Source organism: Cebus imitator, unplaced genomic scaffold (genome assembly GCF_001604975.1).
Source record: "Cebus imitator isolate Cc_AM_T3 unplaced genomic scaffold, Cebus_imitator-1.0 Scaffold101, whole genome shotgun sequence".
NCBI classification, from domain to species: domain Eukaryota; kingdom Metazoa; phylum Chordata; class Mammalia; order Primates; family Cebidae; genus Cebus; species Cebus imitator.
In genome coordinates, this window is record NW_016107416.1 from 5,831,782 (window position 1) to 5,838,809 (window position 7,028).

A 7,028-nucleotide genomic window follows, 5' to 3' on the forward strand; every position below is an offset into this window, starting at 1 on the left:
TTGACCAGGATGGTCTCGATCTCTTGACCTAGTGATCCACCCGCCTCAGCCTCCCAAAGTGCTGGGATTACAGGCGTGAGCCACCGCGTCCGGCCAACTTCATCTTAAAAAAAAAAAAAAGGGAAATCATAAGGAAGAAAAAAGTGTATTTACTATTCATTAAGTGGAAGTGGACCAACATATAGGGCTTCATCCTCATCATCTTCACAAGTAGGCTGAGGAAGAGGAAGAAGGCAGGTTGGTATTGCTATCTTGGGGTGGTAGGGGCAGAGAAAGAAAATCTACACAGAAGTGGATCTGCATAGTTGAAATCCATGTTGAGAGCTGGGCGTGGTGGCTCATATCTGTCATCCCAGCACTTTGGGAGGCTGAGGTGGGTGGATCATGAGGTCAGGAGATCGAGACCATCCTAGCCAACACAGTGAAACCCCATCTCTACTAAAATACAAAACAAAAAAAAATTATCTGGGCATGGTGGTGCACACCTGTAGCCCCAGCTGCTTGGGAGGCTGAAGCAGGGCAATCGCTTGAACCCAGGAGGTGGAGATTGCAGTGAGCTGAGATCGCACCACTGAACTCTAGCCTGGCGACAAAATGAGACTCCATCCCAAAAAAAAACAACCCATGTTGTTCAAGGGTCAACTGTACTATTATTGGACTCATTTGTAAGAAACACTGAAGCTTATAGAAGTGTAGTAACTTACCCAGGATCAGGCAACCTGTGATTGCAGGGTCAGGACCTAAAGTCAGATTGGTTGGACCCATAGCCTGAACTCTTAACCACGACCGCATTCCCCTCTTCTGTCATACTTCTCTTATCACACATAACACATTATGTTGTCATTAGTTTATTTTTAATTTCTCCCCCACTAGACTGTGAACTCTTTGAGAATAAGGACTGTCATTGCTGTACCCACAGTGCCTTGTACATCTTCATATATCACACGTGATTAACAGATGCTTAATAAATGATTGGCTCCCATTGCAAACCAAAGATAATTTTAAAATTTCAGGTGAGATTTTGTGAGTTCACCCCTGAGTCAGTGTCACTGCCAGACTCTCTCTAACCTTGACCCACAGTTCTATCACCAGGATCTTGACTTATTCCTCGACACCAAATCCCTTCCTTGGTGGGCCCTACTCCAGTGAGCAAGAATTGGCTCCTGACTTGCTGCCCTGTTCTTTCAGGCCTGGGATCTCACCCTGCTCTCACTCCTGGTGGATGACTCTCCCCAGTGTCAGACCCTTTCCAGCTTAGCCTAAAACTTTCTGTGTTGGTTTTCTGCCTATGTCCTAGGACGTCCTTACCTTCCTGGTGCCTATGATCTGTTCCTTTAGGTTATTAGCAATTCAGAAGCCACAGGGCCCATGGGGTGACCCGAATCACCTTACAAAACCCTAAACAGAATCTCATTCCCCAAACAAAGAAAAGTCCATGGGAGACCCGTTAATAGCTTCTAGCCACTATCCTCTAACCCTTCCAATGTCATTACTGAACCTCCTGGGACAGTGTTATCATAACAGGGCCTGTTAAAGGCAACCATCTTCTTCCTCGCTCTGTTGGAATGGGTCGGCAGAGTGGGGAGTGTTGGAGGGTGGGATAGTGGTACGTTTACGTGTGTGGGTATGCCTTAAGGATGAGTGATCTATCTGAATAGAACACCTTCAAACAGAAAGCCCTGCACCAGAGGGGTTCCTAATCTTCCAGGAAGTAGATGAAAATATTAGATTAAAAGTGTAGTTCAGGCTTGGAGAAAAAGCTTCAAAAACAGCTGCTTGCTGCTTGGCTGAATCCTTTATGGGAAATAGGAGCTTAGGAATTCCCCTAAGATTTAGAGCAAATGTTTTTGTTTGATGGTGATGGTGAGGAGGGGAGACAGAGTGGAGAAAAGAGAGAAGGCAGAGGGCATGGTGGCTTATGCCTGTAATCCCAGCACTTTGGGAGGCTGAGAAGGATGGATCACCTGAGGTTGGGAGTTCAAGACCAGCCTGACCAACATGGAGAAACCTCATTTCTACTAAAAACACAAAAATTAGCCAGGCGTGGTGGCACATGCCTGTAATCCCAGCTACTTGGGAGGCTGAGGCAGGAGAATCACTCGAACTTGGGAGGTGGAGGTGGTGGGGAGGTGAGATCACGCCATTGCACTCCAGCCTGGGCAACAAAAGCAAAACTTCGTCTCAAAAAAAAAAAAAAAAAAAAAAGAGAGAGAGAGAGAGAATGCAGAACTTAGCCACTGTCCTACCGAGTCCTTGAACAGACACAGTGACTTTTGAGGGCATATTCTTGTTTACCTATTATACCTTGTTTGGCTATTGCTTTACAGCTTTCAGGTACTTCCCATCTAAGTAAGTTTCCAGATCTCATTTAGACCTTCCCAAATATCTAGAGACTAAATGTATTCATTTCCTAGGGCTGCCATAACAAAGCACCAGAGACTGCTTGGCCTAAGACGACCGAAATGGTTTGTTTCACAGTCTGGAGTTTCAAAGTCTGAAATCAAGGTTGCTTCCTTCTGAGGGCTGTCGTGGAAAACCTGCTCCATGCCTCTTGGCCTCGCTTCTTGTGGTTTGCTGGCAAACTTTGACCTTCCTTGGCTTGTCCATGTGTTACAGTGATCTCTGTCTTCATTTTTACATGGCATTCTCCCTATGTGACTCTTTGTAAATTCCAACCCGCCCCCTTTTCTTTTTTTTGAGACAGAGTCTCACTCTTGTTGCCCAGGCTGGAGTGCAATGGTGCGATCTTGGCTCACTGCAACCTCTGCCTCCTGGGTTCAAGTGATTTTCCTGCCTCAGCCTCCCGAGTAGCTGGGACTATTGGCATGTGCTACCATGCCCAGCTAATTTTGTATTTTTAGTAGAGATGGGGTTTCTCTGTGTTGGTAAGGCTGGTCTCAAACTGCTGACCTCAGGTGATCCGTCCGCCTCAGCTTCCCAAACAACGGGGATTATAGGCATGAGCCACCACACCCAGCTAAATTTCCCCTTTATATAAAGACACCAGTCATTTTGGATTAGGGCCCACACTAATACCTCATTCTATTTTCTATTCTATTGCCTCTATAAAGACCCATTTCTTTTCTTATCTTTTTGAGACAGGGTTTCACTCTTGTTGCCCAGACTGGAATGCAGTGGTGTGATCTCAGCTCACTGCAACCTCTGCCTCCTGGGTTCAAGCGATTCTTCTGCCTCAGCCTCCCAAGTAGCTGAGACTACAGGCACGTGCCACCATGCCCAGCTAATTTTTGTATTTTTAGTAGAGACAGGGTTTCTGTCTCTACAAGAGTTTAGCCAGGCTGGTCTCAAACTCTTGACCTCGTGATCTGCCCACCTCAGCCTTCCAAAGTGCTGAGATTACAGGCATAAGCCACCGCACCTGGCCTAGACCCCATTTCAAATAAGGTCATAGTCTGAGGTAATGGTGGTTAAGACTCAACATATCTTTTTTTTTTGGTGGGGTAGGAGGGTTACCATCCAATTCACAGCACTAACCCAGTAGTGGCAACCATCATTTCTGAATCCCGACCATTCATTCATTCAGCCAATATTTGGTAAGTGCCCACATTTTCAGGCACTAGTCTAGCCAAATGAAATAATCACTAAATAAGACAACTATTTCTTCCCTCTTAGATTTTACATTTACCAGGCAGGGAAAGACTGTAAAAAAAAAATAATAATAATTATAAAATTACATAGTGTGTTAAAAGATGGTAAGTGCTATAGAAAGATGAAAAACATTGAAAAAATAAAGGGAGTAGAAGGTAGTTTTAACTTTCTTTCTTTTTTTTTTTTAAAGACAGAGTCTTGCTCTGTTGCTCAGGCTGAAGTGCAGTGGTGTAATCTCTGCTCACTGCAAGTTTGCATCCTGGGTTCTAGTAATTCTCCTGCCTCAGCCTCCGAGTAGCTTCAATTACAGGCGTGAGCCACCACAGCCAGCTAATTTTTGTCTTTTTAGCAGAGATGGGGTTTCACTGTGTTCGCCCACCTCAGCCTTCCAAAGTGCTGAGATAACCGGCTCGAGCCACCGCGCTTGGCCTGGTTTTAACTTTCAGTAACGTGGTCTGAGAAGGACTCATTGAGAAAATAACTGCAAAGGCTTGACGGAGGTGAGGGGATTAGTTGTGGATATTTCCAGCAAGAGTGTTCCAGGCAGAGGGGGCAGCCAGAGCAGAGGCCCTACGTCAGAAATGCATCTAACACATTCTAGAAGCAATAAGGATGCCAGTATGTCTAGGATAGGATGAGAAAACCATGCAAGAGGAAGAAAAGAAGAAAAAACGTTCAACAAGAACGTAGGAAGTTATATCATATAGATGCTTGTTAGCCTTTGAAGGATTTTAGCAAAGGGAAAAAGCAATCTGATTTTTATTATGGAAAGAGGCCGCTTTCTGCTGTGTAGAAAATAGACTGTTAGGTATAATGGTGGGGCAAACAAGTATAGAAATAGGCAGACCAGGCCAAGTGTGGTGGCTCACGCCTGTAATCCCAGCACTTTGGGAGGCCGAGGCAGGTGGATCACGAGATCAAGAGATCAAGACCATCTGGGCCAACATGGTGAAACCCCATCTCTACTAAAAATACAAAAATTAGCTGGATATGGTGGCGTGTGCCTGTAGTCCCAGCTACTTGGGAGGCTGAGGCAGGAGAATCGCTTGAACCTGGGAGGCGGAGGTTGCAGTGAGCCAAGATCGTGCCACTGTACTTAGCCTGGGCAACAGAGCAAGATGCCGTCTAAAAAAAGAGGAAAGAAATAGAAACTCCAAGTGGGTTTTCCCTTTTTGCAACAACTAGTAAGTTATCCCTTGTTCCCAGGAAGGCAATCACAAGATGTATTGCTACTCAGAGGCCTCTCCAGAGATCCTGCTTCCCTCAACAGACAGACGAGACTAGCTGTAGAATTTGGGACAATTCTATTTTTTACCCCTGAGGAAAAAAAATTCCATGGACAATTCTTAAACTTTCTTAGGTTTCTACCAGAATTACCAACGAGGACCCTGGGAAGTAAAGCAAAAACACTGGATCAGCACCCAGGCCCAGAGTTATTCCCTGCAGCTGGGACAGAGCCCCGGGTCCCTGAGAGGGAGTAAGTCTCCAGGTAAGTGGCACTCAGCCTGCTATCTGCCATCTCTGGCTAGAAGACCCCTGTGTCTCTGCTTCATCACTGCTCCAATCCCCACAGCTTGGGTCTGTCAATTTCTACCTGTAAGCTGTGCTCTGCCACAAAGTTGCACTCAATCATGTTTCTAGTTCAAAGTGTAACTTAGCAGATACCTAACCCACTTCTACTTCATTCTTTTTTTTTTTTTTGAGATGGAGTCTTGTTCTGTCACCTAGGCTGGAGTGCAGTGGTGTGATCTAGTTCATTGCAACCTCTGCCTTACCACACCCAACTAATTTTTGTGTTTTTAGTAGAGATGGGGTTTTGTCATGTTGCCCAGGGTGGTCTTGAACTCCTGGGCTCAAGTGAGCCACCCACCATGCCCAGCTAATTTTTTGTATTTTTAGTAGAAACAGGGCTTCGTTATGTTGGCCAGGCTAGTCTTGAACTCCTGACCTCAGGCGATCCACCCACCTTGGCCTCCCAAAGTGTTGGGATTACAGGTGTCAGCCCCACGCCCAGCCTTGAATTCCTCTTTAAACAAGATATGCACTCTTTTATTTGCCATAGTCACGAGCAGTTCCCGATCACTCACTTATGATACTTTCCAGGATGCTCTCAGCAGTTGAATTTGCAATCTTTCTTTTTCTTCCAGAGTATTGCTCTGTCTACCCAAGCTGCAGTGCTGTGCCATGATCATGGCTCACTGTGGCCTTGATCTGCTGGGCTCAAGTGATCCTCCCATCTCAGCCTCTGGAGTAGCTGGAACTACAGACACATGCCACTGCACCCAGCTAATTTTTAAAATTAATTTTTTGTAGAGATGTAGGTCTCTTTCTGTTGCTCAAGTTGGTCTTGAATTCCTAAGTTCAAGAAATCTTCCTGTCTCAGCCTTCTAGAAGTTTTCATCTTTACTGATACCATGCTTATAGTTAGAAATACAGTTGTTAAAAAATTAAAACTGTGCACATGAGCATGAAAATTAATTGTGATAACGTAATCTCAAAGTAATACCAGCGATCTCAAAGGAAAAATGTGTTTACAAAGAAAGCTTACTACCTTGACCATTTCTGCCAACTTAAAAAGCCTACAGAGATGTTTCTATACTTATTAAAAAGTGGTATTATACTGCATAATCAATCATGCCATGTTATAATTCCCATTTATTTTTGGTGGGATAAGAGAGAAAGGACAAAAAGAGACACAAAAAGAAAATGGGGGAAATTTTTCCTCAAGTAAGTCATGTGGAGATATACATATATACATGCACACACATACATGTGCATATATACATATACAAATAGTATTTGAGAGGGGATGGGAGGATGTGAAGGAAGGATCAGAGGTGAACAGGAGGAATGTCTGGGCAATAGAAAAAAGCTGTGGTGGGCAGTAACCAGAAATGAAGACAGATAGCAGGTGGCCATTAGGTTTTTTTTTTTTTTTGAGACAGAGTCTAGTTCTGTCATTTAGGCTGGAGTGCAGTGGCACAATCTCAACTGACTGCAACCTCCACCTCCCAGGTTCAAGTGATTCTCGCTTGAGAATCAAGTGTGAAAATCGCGTGTGAAAAATCAAGTGATTCTCATGCCTCAGCCTCCCAAGTAGTTGGGATTACAGGCATGTGCCACCACACCCAGCTAATTTTTGTATTTTGAATAGAGTTCAAGACCAAAACAGGCTGGTCTTGAACTCCTGACCTCAAGTGATCTAGCCCCCTCCTGGATCTCCCAAAGTGCTGGGATTACGGGTGTGAGCCACCACACTTGGCGGCACTAGGACTTTAAATCCAGGTTTATAAGAAAGAGGATCAGGGCCGGGCGCGGTGGCTCAAGCCTGTAATCCCAGCACTTTGGGAGGCCGAGGTGGGTGGATCACGAGGTCAAGAGATCAAGACCATCCTGGTCAACATGGTGAAACCCCGTCT